Below are 17,030 nucleotides of genomic sequence, written 5' to 3'. Positions count from 1 at the left end.
GTTGTCTCTCTTTAAACTTAAAAATAGCACTTTTACAGTCTGTTGCTTATGTTTTCCTTATTGATAAGGACTCCCAGAAAAGACTTATGAGTCAAGACTCCTCAGCCCTTTAATCAGTTCTTTATCAACCATACCATATCAGTTTGTGTGGATTTAAAAAAAATTGTTATTATTATTATTATTATTATTTTGACTGACTTGTTGCCCATGCTGGTCTTCAATCCCTGGCTCCAGTGATTTGTTCTCTGTAGCCTCTTGAGTATCTGGAATTATAGACATTTGTTACTGTGTCCTCCTAACCCTTTCACTTTTTTATTTGGAAAATGACAAGCCATCAAGAATGAAAAAAATTTAAAATATAGTTTATTATTTTTTTTAATCATATTATTTGTTGTACTGGGAGTACACTGTCACATTTATAAAAGTTCTTACAGTATATTACAGTTTACCCTTTCCATCATTCTCCTTTACCCCCCTACCCCATTTCTGGAGTAGTTTCAATAGGTGTTATTTTTCCATTTTCATACATGAGTACATAATATTTCCACTACATTCATCCTCCTATGCCCTTTCCTTATATCCTCCTCCTTCTCACTGGTACCAACCCCCAGTCAGGACCCGTTTTACCTTCCTGTTCTCCATTTTTGGGAGAAGACATTTTTGCTTATTTAAGATAGCTATATAGGGTGTTTCATTATGACATTTCCATGCATGTATGTATTATAACTTAAATTGGTTCAACCCCTCTGTTTTTCTATTTAGTCCCCTTCCTACCGTGAAAAAAAAAATCATAGTTTTAACTCTAGTTAGAACCAAACTGTACCTAAATATATAATTCTAAATAGCTAGGTATTTAGGAACCAAAATATAACTTAATTGAGCTCTATTGATTTTTAACTTTCTCTCAAAAGAGAAAGTTAAAAATTCCCACTCTCTCAAGTGGGAATATAATTATAAGGTGTTGAGACTATTTTCTAGTGAAACCTATACTTGCTAGAGAAATCTTTACCTTTTTCATGTCATTCAACACTTAGAAAACAATACTACTGTCATTTTATAGCAGAAAAAATTTCCCTTGATAGAAAGTACTGCCAGGACCAGCAGGATCAAAATCTCTTTATAACTATAATCCTTGAGAAATTTGCCTTAGACCCTGACAACCTGGAACTTCAGCATGACCAAGAAGCATGTTAGAAATGCAAGATTTCAGGTCCCTGTCCTTAGATTAGAATGCATTTTAATAAAATCCCTAGGTGATTTGAAAGCATGTTCTAAGTTTGAGAAGTTTTATGTAAAAGTAAATGGCTACCTATATGTTCATTTAAATGACTAGAAATGAGATAAAGAGGAAATATCCTGGGGGGAGGGAGGGATAAAGGAGAATGATGGAGGCAGAGAATTCAACTATGATATATTATTAGAACTTTTGTAACTGTTATAATGTACCCCCAGTACAACAATAATATAATAATAAAAAAATGAAGAGATAAAAGGGAAACAAAAAGAGAAAAAATTCTTGGGGTTCAATATAAAATTACTTATTCAGTATAAAACTACTTTATTGGGGCCTCAGTAAGGTCCCCTATTGTCTTTGTATACTTGTCTTTATATATTTGAAATACAAAGGGAAGGAACACTGTCCAACTCATTCTATGAAGCCAATATTACACTCCTCCCAAAACTGGACAAGGACACATCCAAAAAACAGAACTACCAGTCAATCTCCTCAATAAAATATTGGAAACTGAATCCAACAACACATCTGAAAGATAAGTCACCATGACCAAGGCATCTTCATCCCAAGGATGCAGGGATGGTTCAACATATGCAAATCAGTAAATGTAATACAACACATTAATAGAAGCAAAGGCAAAAACCACATTATCAATCTCAATAGATGCAGAAAAAGCCTTTGATAAGATTCAACACCACTTCATGATAAAAGCTCTAAGAAAACTAGGAATAGAAGGAATGTACCTCAACATTATAAAGGCTATATATGACAGACCTATAGCCAAGATCATACTTAATGGGGAAAAACTGAAACCATTCCCCCTAAACTCAGGAACGAGACAAGGGTGCCCACTATTCCCACTCCTATTCAACATAGTCCTGGAATTCCTAGCCAGAGCAATAAGGCAAGAATAAGAAATAAAAGGAACATAAATAGGTAAAGAAACAGTCAAAATATCCCTATTTGCAGACAACATGATTCTGTACCTCAAAGTCCCAAAAAACTCCACCCAAAAACTTCTAGACACCATAAACAGCTTTAGCAGCGTAGCAGGATACAAAACCAACTTACAAAAATCAGTAGCCTTTCTATACACCAACAATGAACAGATTGAGCAAGAATTTTTCTTGTAATGAGAACAATTCCATTTATAATAGCCTCAAAACAAAATCAAATACCTAGGAATAAACTTAACGGATGACGTAAATGACCTATTCAAGGAGAACTATAAACCACAGAAGAAAATCGAGGAAGACTATAGAAGATGGAAAGATCTCCCATGCTCATGGATTGGTAGGCTCAACATAGTAAAATTAACTATACTACCAAAAGCAATCTACTTGTTCAACGTAATACCCATCAAAATTACAATGACATTCATCACAGAGATTGAAAAATATGCCCTAAAGTTCATTTGGAAACACAAAAGACCATGAATGGCCAAGGAACACTGAGCAAAAAGAACAATGCTGGAGGTAGCATAATACCTGACTTCAAACCATACTACAGAGCCATAGTAATAAAACAGCATGGTACTGGCGCAAAAACAGATATGAAGACCAGTGGTTCAGAATGAGGACCTGGATATGAATCTCCACAGCTATGCCCACCTTATTTTTGACAAAGGTGCCAAAAACATACAATGGAGAAAAGATAGCCTTTTCAACAAATTGTGCTGGGAAAAGTGGTTATCTGTCTGCAGAAAACTGAAACTAGATCCGTGCCTGTCACCCTGTACTAATATCAACTCAGAGTGGATTAAGGAGCTTAATATCAGACCCGAAACCTTGCAGTTAGTATACAAAAGAGCAGGGAATACCCTAGACACAATAGATATAAGAAAGGACTTCCTCAGTAGAACTCCATCAGTCCAGCAACTAAGAGAAAGGATGGACAAATGGGACTACATGAAACTAATAAGCTTCTGCACAACAAAAGAAATGGTCTCTAATTTGAAGAGACAACCCACAGAGAGGGAGAAAATATTTGCTAGCTATACATCAGACAGAGGACTAATAACCAGAATATACAGAGAACTCAAAAAGCTAAACTCCCCCAAAATCAATGAACCAATAAAGAAGTGGGCAACTGAACTGAACAGAACTTTTTCTAAGGAAGAAATCCAAATGACCAAAAAAATACATGAAAAAATGCTCACTATCCCTGGTCATAAAGGAAATGCAAATAAAAACCACACTAAGATTCTACTTTACCTCTGATAGAATGGCCATCTTGAAGAACACCACCGCCAACAAATGCTGATGAGGATGTGGTAGTAAAAGGAACCCTCATACACTGCTGGTGGGAATGTAAGCTAGTACAACCACTTTGGAAAACATTTATTAAGGCTCCTTTAAAAACTAAACATAGATCTGTCATGTGATCCAGCAATACCATTCCTAGGGATATACCTGAAGGAATGTGACTCAAGTTATTATAAAAGCACCTCTACACCCATGTTTACTGCAGTACTATTTACAATAGCCAAGCTATGGAAACAGCCAAGATGTCCCACAACCAATGAGTGGGTCAAGAAAATGTGTTATTTATACATAGTAGAATTTTACTCAGCCACAAAGAAGAATGAAATTTTGTCATTCACAAGTAAACGGATGGAACTAGAGACCATCATCTTAAGTCAAGTTAGCCAGGCTCAGAAGGCCAAAAATTGCATGTTCTCCCTCATATGCAGGTTATAGACACAAAACAAATGCAGTAATATTATCAGACATGCGTCACACACTAGGGGTGAAAATGCACAGGAGAAATAGGGAAAGGAAAGGAAACCTAAAACTTGAATGTGGTTGATGTGCTCCCTGTTAAGGAGCAAATAAAGTAATCAAAAATTGGCAGAGGCCACTGTGAGAAGGGGACTAGGAAGTAGCAAAGAGGTGTGGCAGAGATGAACCAATGTGGGTTGCAGTACACAAGTGCATGGAAGCAATGCTAAGAATCTCTCTGTATAGCTATTTTTATCTCAAAGTAGCAAAAACGATATATCTTTCTTATCTCTTATGTTTTCTCTTTAACAAAATTGGAGAAGAAGAGAGCTAAATAGGTTCTGGATGAGGGGGTGGGGGGAGGTGGCACAAACCATGTATACACATGTAAGTAATGTAAAAACGATAAAATAAAAGGAGAAAAAAAAACTTTTGTAAATGTTACAGTGTATCCCTAGTTCAACAATAATATAATAAAAAATGAAGGAGATAAAATGGAAAAAAAAGAGGAAATATTCTTGAGATCCAATATCAAATTACCTATTCAGTATAAAACTACTTTATTGTGATCTTAGTAAAGTCTCCTATTGTCTGTGTATTCTTGTAATTATTTAATTTCCTCTTGTAAACTGCAAATTTCATGAGTTTGTTCACCATTTCATTTCATAATGTGTTAATACATGTTGGAATATTTCTTCACAAGTATAGTTTACATTTGTGTTTACACACATATAAACACACACACACATATATACATACACACACTGAAGTTTGTCATGGAGAGAACAGTGGCCTAATTAGAGGAGACCTGAGTTTCAGACTCTTTGGTTTGTTATTAGTTATGTGATTTTGGGCAGATGACATAATTTCTTAGCCTGTTTCTACTGTACTGGTGTGTGTGTGTGTGTGTGTGTGTGTGTGTGTGTGTGTGTGTGTGTGTGTGTGTGTGTGTGTGTAAGTGTGTGTAAGGAATGCTTATTCTGTTGGGTTTGTGTGAGAATTAAATGACAGAATGTATATAGAAGCTTTTCATAAACCAGAGAGTCCTGTATAAACACTGTCATTATGTTTGCTTGTGAAATGCCTAGGCCCAGCACATGAACTGTTTATATATTCCATATTTTGTTTAGGTGTCTTTTAAATACATGGCCTTTTTGCATATGCTTGAGATATTTATTGGATTCCTCGTGTGTAAAGCAGAGTGAAGTACTGATTGGGGGAGAAAAGTGGGGCTTTCAGAAATACATATGATGTGGTCTCTACCATTAAATATCTTAAAATTGAAGATCAGCATGTTACATGAATAAACTCCTTAATAGTTGTATTTAACTCATTAGTTCCACGTTCACTGACTGGTGATGGTTAAAGATCTTTGATGATGCATTGAGTAAAGGAACTGCTTTGGGTATGGGTGTGAAGTATTTGCAGCTAATGTTTATAACAGTGTAGTTAAAAGGCCTAGGAAAGCGTGCACTCAGTTGCCTTGTTCCTTTCAACCACACTTGGCCGGCGGCATGTGAAGGAGGACCCAGAGCCACAAGTTCAGTTCACACATTTATTGAGGGAATTGTTACATGCATAAGGGCTCACAAAAGCAAGAAGGGGTGTCCGGCATCACCAACCGAAAACAGGTTCTCATGAAAGCAAGGAGGAGAGCTTTCTCCTGAAAGCGAGGAAGCTAGCTCACTGGTGGCACTCTCCTGAGAGCACTTGGGTACACAGTAACACTGGTGGAAAAAAAGACAACCACAATAACTGGACTCAGGAATCTGACCAGCCACGGGAGGCTAGAGTTAGAAGGTACTGGTCAGGAGATGGAGAGCTCTAATTTTTCCCTTTTAAAGATTTTAGGGAAGCTTGGGTTGTGGCTCAAGTGGTAGAGCACTTGCCTGGCAGGCACCTGACCTTGAGTTCAAACTCTAGTACTGCTAAAGATTTTAGGGAAAATATGAAAAGGTGGCTGTTGTGCACAGAAAGATTTGGGACACCTACATATTGAATCTTAATCTCCTGGTTTTATAGAGACCTTTTAGCAACCTTTGGAGAATTGCTATATATGTGCCAGATAGTTTCCTACCTCCTAGTGTGTCCCATAAATTATGTTCCCAATAGCAGTGAATGAGAGTGCTCATTCCCCTGCATCCCCACCAGCACTGCACTGCTAAGAAAAAGTCACGAAAGAATATATTAATGCCAAGTAAACAAGTTAATAAAGATTCTTTCAAAGAATTTATTTTATTATTACTATTTTTTAAACAGAGTCTCCCCGTGTAGCCCAGGCTGGACTCAAGCTCACTAGCCTCCTGCCTCTGTCTCCCAAAGTGTTGAGATTATAGACCTGCACTACTATTCAGGGCATCCCTTCTCTGTATTTCGGATGATATAGTTAGGGTAGTTGCATTCCTTTCCATCATCGTTTCCCTCTTATTATTAGTTGTTTTTTATTTTATTTTATTTTTTCAAAACTGTCTGTGTACTTCAGGCTGGCCTTGGACTCACTTTATAGCTCAGGCTGGACTCAAACTCTTGATCTTTTTGCTTCAGCCTGCCCTGTGCTGGGATTACAAATGGAGCTACCACACTTACTTCCTCTTCTGTTTTCATTTGTGTGTGTGGGAGGTTTGTGGGAAGTACTGGGGAGCAAACCTAGGGCTTGTGCCTTCTAGGTAAGTACCGCATCACTGAACTACATCTCTATCCCCTTCTATAATTTAATTTTGGTGGTACTGAGGTTTGAACTCAGGGTTCTGCATTTGCTCTACCATTTGAGCCACTTTGCCAGCCCTTTTTACTTTAGTTATTTTTCAAGTCAGGTCTCACTTTTATGCCCAGACTGGCCTGGACTGTAGTCCTTCTTTTTATGTCACTTGCATAGCTGGGGTGACAGGCACGTACTACCATGTCCAGGTTTGATTGGTTGAGATGGAATCTCTCAAGCTTTCTGTCTGTGCTGCTCTTGATCTCTGCCTCCCGAGAATCAAAGATTATAGGTGTGAGCCTGACCCTTCTTCTGTTTTAAAAGAAGAAGATACTTTTTATGTTAAAATAGGAATGGATGAAGGTATTTTGTTGTTGTTGTTGTTTGGGACCAGGGTTTGAATAGAATGGAGTTGTGGGTTTTTTTATTTGATAGCACAGTGTTTTGAACTTGGTGCCTCAGGGCTGAGCTCATGCTTATTTGGCAGGTGCTCTACCACTCGAAACACATTTCCAGCTCTTTTTTGTGTTGGATATTTTTGAGATAGGGTCTAAAGAATTATTTGCCTAGGCTGGCCTGGAACTGCAGTCCTGATCTCTGCCTTCCCAGTAGCTAGGATTATAGGTATAAGCCACTGGCACCCAGAATGGAGGTTTGAACTCAGGGCCTTGCGCTTGCTAGGTGCTGTTACTGCTTGAGCCACTCCACCAGCCCCATAATGGAGTTTTTAATAAATGAAATTAAAAATGAAGTCATGCCAATCATGGTGGTATGTGGCTATAATCCCAGCACTTGGAAGGCTGAAGTAGGAAGATCTCTAGTTCAAGGGCAGCCTGGGCTATGTAGTGAGACTCTGTCTCAAAAAAACACAAAAACAAAAAAAGAAAAAAAGCCATGTCTAAAATAATGATAGAATATAATTTAAAAATCCTTTTTCCATAAATGCATTTTATCCTTACAGGAAAGGATTTTAGGATATTAATAACTTATTAGGAAAATATTTCTAAGTATTACAGTTTTTAAAGGGGGATATTACAAACAGATTTAATTCAAATTGGATTTATTTTGTCTTCTTTCTCTCACTTTCTCTTTCTTTTCTTTCTTGAGCTGAGAATTGAATACAGGACCTCTTATATGCTGAGCACATGCACTGAGCTGTAACCCCGGCCTCAGACTGAATTTATTTCTTTTTTATGTTTCATGCAGAAAATAAACATAATTTAATGCAAATCAAATGTACATGTTTGGGAGGCAGATATACATAGAGCTATAAAACTGGCATATAGATTCTAGTGGTTAACACATTCATTTGTTTTCTTACTGAATCTGATAGAAAGCTCTGCCAAGAAATACATAATATAATTTTTTGTTTGTTTTTGCTTTGGTGATACTGGGGTTTGAACTTTGGGCCATTCTGCCAGCCCCTTTTTTTGTGCTGAGTATTTTCAAGATAGGGTTTTGAGAACTGTTTGCCCAGGTTGACTTCAAACCTTGATCCTCCTGATCTCCTGCTCTCTGCCTCCCAAGTATATAGGATTACAAGAATGAGTTTTTAAAATTAATATTTACTTATTGTTTTGGTGGTACTTGGGTTTGAATTTAGGACTTATGCTTGACTACTTTAGCCACACCCTCCTGACCTTCCTTTCTTAGTTGAAATGGCTAGAGTGAAGTCCATACCAGATAATGGAGAAGCATTACTGAGTCCAAGAAAATGTGAAATATTAATTTTCCAATTGACCGTATTAGGATTAAAGGAGGTGTTTTGTTTTGTTTGTTCATTTGTTTTGGGGAGTGAAGAGATCTTGCTGTTACCCAGATTGGACTCAAACTTCAGAGTTCAAGGGATCCTCCCTCCTCCACCTCCCACATAGCTGGGGCTACAGGTGTACTATAGGTGTATATCATAGTACCTGGCTTTCTAGGGGTTTTCATACAGTTCTTTTGGGTGCCTGGTTTTCTAGACTTGATTATATTAGTGTATTACTTTGGGGGCTTTTCTGACACCACATAGGTAACCACTAACTGTTACTAGCATTTTTTTTTATGGTGCTGGGAATTGAATTCAGAGCCTCCAGCATGCTAGGCAAGTGCTCTACTACTGAGCTATCTCCCTAGTCACTCTTTAGGGTCTTATTTTGTAACTTAGGCTGGTCTCACACTCAACAGGTAGCCCACACTAGGTATCCTCCTGCCTCAGCCTCCTGAGTTGCTGGGATTACAGATGTGGACAACCACACATGTCCCATTCCTACTTCTTAGTCTTGTTTAGAGAAATAGTTGTTCTGTGCTTGGATCCTATGGGTTTATGCTTAAAGCATTGATGACCAGAAAAGTGGAAATCAATGAGAAAGGTGAAAGTGAGACCATTTTTAATGAACGAAATGTTTTGCCTCAACCTCTCTGTAGAAGAATTCAAGTATGATGATTCTCAGATGTCCTATAAAAGACTGTGTCTGGAACCAGTGTCAACACCTCTACATCAAGCTCAAAGACATTGGGCTTCAAATTTGCATAGTGGTAACACAGAATTTATGTAATTTCATCAAAATCATTGTGCTGTTGTGCCTCTTATTTATAAAAACACTTATTTGGCAAGATGTAGCCTGCCTCCTTTCCTCCCTCCATTCCTCTCTCCCTCTTTTCTTCCCTCATTATATAGCTAGGGCTGGCCTCTAGCTCTCTAGCCTCCTGCCTCAGCCTCCTGAGTGCTGGAATTACAGACATGTACCACCAAGCCCAACTGTAGTCTGTATTCCTAAATTGATGTTTTAGAAAATTTATGGTGACTGCGTGGAATTGTTAAGAATGTGATCAAACCTCTGGATAAGTAGTTTATGTTTAGTCATTTTTAGGTTCTACAAGATTCTAGTTGGAGCTCTTTGTTTTTGGATGACTCAGTTGAGGCTCTGGGATCTTGAGATTTTCCAAAGCCACATTTTGTCAGTTATGTAAATGAATTCTATTGAGACTGGTCTTGATTACCAAAACCCCTAAACATCTTACTATTCTGATTGTATCTTGTTACATTAGATGATTTCACTCTTCTTAGCAGTTGCTAATTTAAAATGTATACTGTGTAGATACAACTTGTTTGTGGAGCAGGCCACTACCTGCACAGGATAAAGTGATGGTACAAATATATGTAACTGGTGCCAGTTACTGAGCTCTGATAGTATACCAGATGGTGCTTTATGTTTCTTATAAATATCATTTAATTTTCAGATCTATCCTGCATGCTAGAGCTGATATCTCTTCTTTGTACTCAGAACTACTAAATAGCTTACCACGAGCCACATAACATCTACTACACCAGCGATTCCAATCTAGGTTATTTAACTGCAAAAATCAAGCATTTCAGCATGTGAAGCAGGTGATGCCTGAGTTAAATAACAATAATACATGGATTTTTTTTGATCTTTGTATGAGGCAGTTACACTAGTATTTTACTTTTTGGTTTCTAGTCCTTGAGGCATCTGCAGTGTAATGCTCTCTCCATTTTGTAGCTGAGGCAAATGGAGGTTCAGACAGTCAGGTGTCTTACTACAAACTGGAAATGCACTGTGATTTTAGGGCCTTAAGACTCCCAACTGTTTTTCCACTACCCCATATTGCGTGTTGCTTTTATAAATTTAAATGTTGTATGTGTTTAATTGATGGCTCTTGGTTTTCCCAGGGGCCATTGGTATATCACATTGATTGAATTTGGCTGTGTTTCTAAGGTGAATATTTTAAAGAACATTTCTAGGGTGACTATTTTTATAAACATTTTGATAGTAGAGCTAAGGATAGTAGCTGCTACATAATAAACCACTATAATGAGAAGTCTTCATATAATTAGGTTGTTTTGACTTACCTTTGGTATACTGTAAAAATACTCCATCATAAATACATTGTACAATATGCTTATGTTTGAAAGATGGAGTAGTTTTAAATATTTCTAGTTTATTGTCATCTTTTGGGTATTATGTGTTCAAACTTTTTTTTTTAATGAAGCTTTCTCTTTTTTTTTTAATGGCAGTATGGCAGTACTGTGACTTGAACTCAGGGTTAGGCAGGCACTCTATGACTTAAACTATGCCCCAAACCCTTTTTGCTTTATATATTTCTTGAATAGGGTCTTGGTTTATGCCCAGCCAGCCTGGACCACATCCTACGTACTTTGCCTATGTAGCTGGGATGACAGCTGTGTACCACCACTCCCAGCTTTTTTTGTTGCTGTTGGTTAAGATAGAGTCTCATGAACATTTTTTGCCCAGGTTGGCCTAGTAATGTGATCTTTCTGATCTCAGCCTCCCGAATAGCTAGGATTACAGGCATGAGTCACTATGCTTGGGTAATCTTTCAAATTTTTTAAATTGTTTTTACTTTTGTCATTGCTGCACAGGTACATAGTTGAATATAGATTCAAGTGAAATTGTCCTATAAGGCTTTTGATTAAAAACAACTTTCTTTGCTTTCTAGTTATAATAACCATTTTGAACTCTGTCTCTCGCTCTCTCTTTTTTTTTTTGAGCAGTACTTGTGTTTGAACTCAAGGTCTACTGTTCTACCACTTGAGCCACTCCCCTCAACCCTTTCTGGTTCAGTTATTTTTCAGATAATCTTGTGCTTTTTGCCCAGGCCAGCTTCAGACAGTGAGATTTTCCTACCTTTTGCTTCCAGTGTATTTAAAAGGATTACAGGCATGAACCATCATGCTTGAATTGTTCTTTGAGATAGGGTCTTGCTAATGTTTTTGCGTATGGTAGTCCCAAACCCTGATTCCTATCTCCAACTCCCAGGTGAGTGAAGTAACAGGCATAAGCCACAGTGCCCAACTCTACTTTGGACTCTTTATCTGATAGTTTTGGTGTTTAATTTCATATTTCTAATATTTACATTGTTACTTCTTGATTTCTTCATTTCTGGTATTTACTATTATATTTTCATCATGAAAGAAAAGGATTTCAATCTCATCATTACCACCAAATCTCACATACTAGACACATTCTCAATATAGTTTAATACCATATAAATAAATGCTGGATGGTTGAACCAAGTACAGTATTATAATTTTGTTTTTCCTTTCCTGAATAACTTTATGTATTTTGTCTCTGGGATTGTTTTATTAACTTTCTATACACTTATCATTCTTTCATATTCAAACATCTCTAATACATTCATATTCTTTCACTTTATCTTCTGAATAAGTGTCTTGGAGCATTCTGAACTGTTCCAGACTGTATTGGTTCATATTATCTAGTCATCTTGCATAGCTGCCAGTTTTGCAGTCTCCCTTTACTTTCAGCCTGGGGATTCCTCTTGTACAGCTTTTGGGCTGGATTTCTTGTTTCTTGAATCCTGTGTCCTTTTTCTTGATTTTTCTTAGCTCTTCTAAAATTTCTCTAGAAAGAAGAAGAATGTAAATATTTTAAGACTTTATCTAAAAATATAATCTACTTTTATGTCAAAGGAGAGTAGAATTCTTGATTGAAAATAATCTTACCACAGAATTTAGCTTTAATTTATCTGAGTCCAAGTTCAGTTTGTTGTAGAGAAGTCTAAATGCCTTTCTGATCCTTGCATAGTTTTGTATTTTTTTTTTTTATTGGTAATACTGGGGTTTGAACTCAGGGACTTCACACTTGCTGGGCAGGCATTCTACCACTTGAGTCACTCTGCCAGCCCTGATCCTTTGTTTTAAACTTTTTTTTAACCTTATTTTCAGGATTTTGCTTTCATTTTTCTGAAATTCCGTAATGGCATCGTCTGGTATGGGTTTATTGTGATTCAGTGGTGGAGTGTCCTTAGTCAATCTAAAAAAGGCACTTTCAATTCTGTGAAAATTTGTGATTTATTTCCTTCCTACAACCTGTTCTTATTTTTCTGTATCTTTCTGAATTTCGTATAACTTGGATATTGGACCTCTTAGCTGGTCCTTTCTTTTCCCTCTCTTCCTCCCTCTCTCCCTCCCTCCCTCCCTCCCTTCCTTCCTTCCTTCCTTTCTTCCTTCCCTTTTCCCTCTCTCCCTCCCTCTCTCCCTTCGTACTGGGGTTTGAACTCAGGATCTTATGCTTACTAGGCAAGTGGTAGGCTGGACCTCTTGATTTACTCAACCAACCCTTTTTTGTGTTGGGTATTTTCGAGATAGGGTCTCTTGAACGATTTGCCTGGGCTGGCTTTGAACTGCATTCCTCCTGATCTCTGCTTCCTAAGTAGCTAAGATTATAGGCGTGAGCCCCTGGTGCCCAGCTGTCTCCTTTTTTGTCACTTTTTTTTTTTTGTGCCTTATATTCTGGGAGTTTACTTCAGTTTTGTTTCCTTTTCCTTAAAATTTTCACTTTGGCTGTCATTTAAAATATTTCAAGAATTTTATTTAGAGTCTTTTAAAATAAAATGCTCTGTTCTTATTTCACGAAGCAACTTTTTTTGTTGCTAAAGATATTATTGATGGGTTTTATTTTGTTTTTTGGACATTTTCTTTACTGTTTATTCATTGATAGATAACTTGAACTGACTTCCTATCTTTGGCTGTTTGTCTTTACTGTTATGAATGATGCTGGGACTGCATGGATCTCTTTCACATACTGATTTCATATCTTTGGATGTGACCAAGTGGTAGGATTGCAGTTCTATTTTTGATTTTTTTGAGGAACCTCAAAAATAGCTATATTAATTTGAATTACCACCAACAGCGTACCTATGATTTCTTTTTCTGTATTCTTGCCAGCACTTTGTTTTCTTTCATTTATGTTTTATAATAGCTACGGAATGATCTTTTTTAAAACATTAAATGAGATCAATTTCCTACTTCTGTGTTATGTTTTTTTAAATCTCCAGGGGCTTTTCATTCACCCCCACCCCTCCCTTTACTTGGGTTTAAATTCAGGGCTTCATGGTAGGCAGCCACTCTATCAGTTGAGCCATATCTCCAGCCTTTTTGCTTTAGTTATTTTAGAATAGGGTCTCACTTTCATGCCTAGGCCTGTCTGGACTGTGATCCTTCTATTTATGCTTTCCATATAGCTGGTATGACAGGTGTGCACCACCATGCCTGGATTATTGGTTGAGATGGGGTCTCTTGAACTATTTGCTCTGGCAGGTCTCGAATTAACGATCCTTCTGATCTCTGCCTCCCAAGTAGCTAGGATTATAGAAGAGAGTCCTTGCACCTGGCTTGATTTATTCTTAAAATGATAGTCTAAATCTCTCACTATGGTCTCTAAAATCTTAGCTGATGTGGTTCTACCAGCTTTTTTGATTCATCTCAAATCACTGTTTTCATCATTCATGATGCCCTGACAACAATTAACCTCTTTCTCCTGTCTTGAAAAAGTTGCTTGTGTACTAGTTTCTTCTTTAAACCTGGATTGTACTTTCTTCCCCATATCTTCACATGGCTGGCTGCTGGTCTCTTTGACCTTGGGGGCCTTCTCTAACAGCCTAATCTAATGTAGTGCCTTGTCATATCCTATTGTCTAATTCTGTTAATCTTATTATAGCAGTTGCCATTACTCAATAGTTTCTTTTTTTTTTTCCCTACCTTCTCTCTTTATCATGAGAGTAGGGACCTTCTCTATTTTAAAAATAATAGGTTGTGGGCTGATGGCATGGCTCAAATGGTAGACAACCTGCTGAGCAAGGCAAAGCCCTGTGTTCAAACCCCAGTTACCCCCCACCCCCAATAAATAGATCATTAAAATATGTTAGTTGAATGAAGAAATCCAAACACGAATAAATGAATGAAAGAAACTGGCTTATTGAACTGGTGGTGAAGAACATTAAATTGGTAAGCCCCTTTGTGTGTGTGTGTGTGTGTGTGTGTGTGTGTGTGTGTGTGTGTGTGTGTGTGTGTGTGTGGTACTGGGTTGCAAGGCAGACAGACTACCACTTGAATCATGCCTCTAGCCTGGTGGGCTATGTCTTTTTTTTATTTAAACATTTAAAACATTGAAATATAGTCACTTACTGTAAAATTCACCCTTAAAGCGTACAATTCATTGGATTTTAGTAAATTCACAAAATTGTACAAGCTTTACAATTATGTAATTCTAGCATGTTTTCATCATCTCTCAAAAGCAACTTGTATCATCACTAGTAATACCTCTCCATTTTTCCACCTCTCTAACTCCTGGCAACTATAATATTCTTTCTATCTCTAAGAATTTGCCAATTTTGGACATTTCATATGGATGGAATCATGCAATATGTGATAGCATATATTTTTTGTCTGAATTCTTTTCAGTTAGCATAGTATTTTCATGATTTGTGCATGTTGTGGCATGCATCAGTACTTATTTTTTTATGGCTGAATAATATTCTCTTATAGATGTATTACCTCTTATTCATCATTTATTAGTTGATGGACACTTGAGTTGTTTCTTCTTTTTGTCTATTATGAATAATTCTATGAACATTAATGTACAAGTTGTATGTTAACATATGTTTTCATTTCTTGGGAATATACCCAGTCACTTCTCCTTCCTTCCTCTGGCAATGACTTATCATTTTTTTTTCTTTTATTATTTATATGTGCATACAAGGCTTGGGTCATTTCTCCCCCTTGCCCCTGCCCCCTCCCTTACCACCCACTCCGCCCCCTTCTTCTCCTCCCCACCCCCTCAATACCCAGCAGAAACTGTTTTGCCCTTATTTCTAATTTTGTTGTAGAGAGAGTATAAGCAATAATAGGAAGGAACAAGGGTTTTTGCTGGTTGAGATAAGGATAGCTATACAGGGAGTTGACTCACATTAATTTCCTGTGCATGTGTGTTGCCTTCTAGGTTAATTCTTTTTGATCTCACCTTTTCTCTAGTTCCTGGTCCCCTTTTCCTATTGGCCTCAGTTGCTTTTAAGGTATCTGTTTTAGTTTCTCTGCGTTAAGGTCAACAAATGCTAGCTAGTTTTTTAGGTGTCTTACCTATCCTCACCCCTCCCTTGTGTGCTAAAGCTTTTATCATGTGCTCAAAGTCCAATCCCATTGTTGTGTTTGCCCTTGATCTAATGTCCACATATGAGAGAGAACATACAATTTTTGGTCTTTTGGGCCAGGCTAACCTCACTCAGAATGATGTTCTCCAATTCCATCCATTTACCAGCGAATGATAACATTTCGTTCTTCTTCATGGCAGCATAAAATTCCATTGTGTGTAGATACCACATTTTCTTAATCCATTCGTCAGTGCTGGGCCATCTTGGCTGTTTCCATAACTTGGCTATTGTGAATAGTGCCACAATAAACATGGGTGTGCAGGTGCCTCTGGAGTAACCTGTGTCACAGAATGACTTACCATTTACTGTCTCTTTAGTTTTGCCCAAATATCATACATTTGTAGTATGTAGACTTTACGAACTGGCTTCTTTCACTGAGCAATATTTAATTAAGTCTTCATGTGGTTTTTTTTTTTGTGTGATTTGATAGCTCATTTATTTTTACTGATGAACCCAATAATCCATTGTATGGACATACGACAGTTTGTTTATTCACCTATGGTTTTTGGTTCATTCACCTATGTTTTTGGCACCTTATAATTTTGGCTATGTAAATTATGATTGAAGCTGCTATAAATATTTCTGTGCAGGATTTTGTTTGGACATAGGTTTTCAAATCAAATGGAGAAGTACTTAGGCTCATGATTGCTGAATTGAATGAAAGATTATATTTAGCTTTGTAACAAACTGCCAAACTGCCTACTACTTTGGCCAAGCTGTTTTTATATTCCTACCAGAAGTGAATGAGAGTTCATGTAGTTCTGCATCCTCATCAGCATTTGATACTTTCAGTTTTTTGGATTGTAGCCATTCTAATAGGTGTGTAATAGTATCTCATTGTTTTAATTTGTAATTCTCTGATATCAAATGATGATGAGCATCTTTTCACATCCTTATTTGCCTTCTGTATATATTTGAGTTTGCTCATCTCTTTTGCCCATTTCTTCACTATGTTGTTTTCTTACTGTTGATTTATAAGAGCTTTTTGTATATTGGGTATAAGTCCTTTATCATATGTGCTGTAAGTGGTTTGATTCTAAGAGCTTTTTTGTATATTTTGGATACAAGTCCTTTATCATATATACTGTAAGTGGTTTTCAAACATTTTTGCTTGGCAGTGACTTGTCCTCTTTACCTTTAATTTTTAATTTTCATAAATTTTATCATTTTTTTCTTTTGAGATGATTTTGTATGCATAAATTCATCACCAAATCCAAGGTTTCACACATTTTTCTTCTATGTTTTTTTCTAAAAGTTTTATGGTATTGCATTGTATATTTAGGTATGTGATCCAATCTATAATTTTTTTTTCAGCATTGGGGTTTGAACTCAGGGCCTCACACTTGTTAGGCAGGCGCTCTTACTGCTTGAGCCACTCTGTCAGCCCACAATTCAAAATTTTTAT

At 37.1% G+C, this 17,030-nt stretch overlaps 1 protein-coding gene and 1 long non-coding RNA gene across 2 annotated transcripts in view; one reads left to right on the top strand and one right to left on the bottom strand.

Moving 5' to 3' along the window:
- Positions 1-17,030, top strand: part of Mob1b (MOB kinase activator 1B) — a 67,166-nt gene that overhangs the window by 12,121 nt on the left and 38,015 nt on the right. The gene's annotated exons all lie outside the window — the stretch shown is intronic.
- The window catches only part of LOC141410959 (uncharacterized), a 50,719-nt gene continuing 41,371 nt past the window's right edge, over positions 7,683-17,030 (bottom strand). The window contains exon 3 of the long non-coding RNA XR_012435786.1: positions 7,683-12,039. This is a non-coding gene — a long non-coding RNA (uncharacterized lncRNA). The remainder of the gene's footprint in view (positions 12,040-17,030) is intronic.

This window comes from Castor canadensis, chromosome 9 (genome assembly GCF_047511655.1).
Source record: "Castor canadensis chromosome 9, mCasCan1.hap1v2, whole genome shotgun sequence".
NCBI classification, from domain to species: Eukaryota; Metazoa; Chordata; class Mammalia; order Rodentia; family Castoridae; genus Castor; species Castor canadensis.
This window is presented reverse-complemented; position numbering and strand designations above follow the sequence as displayed.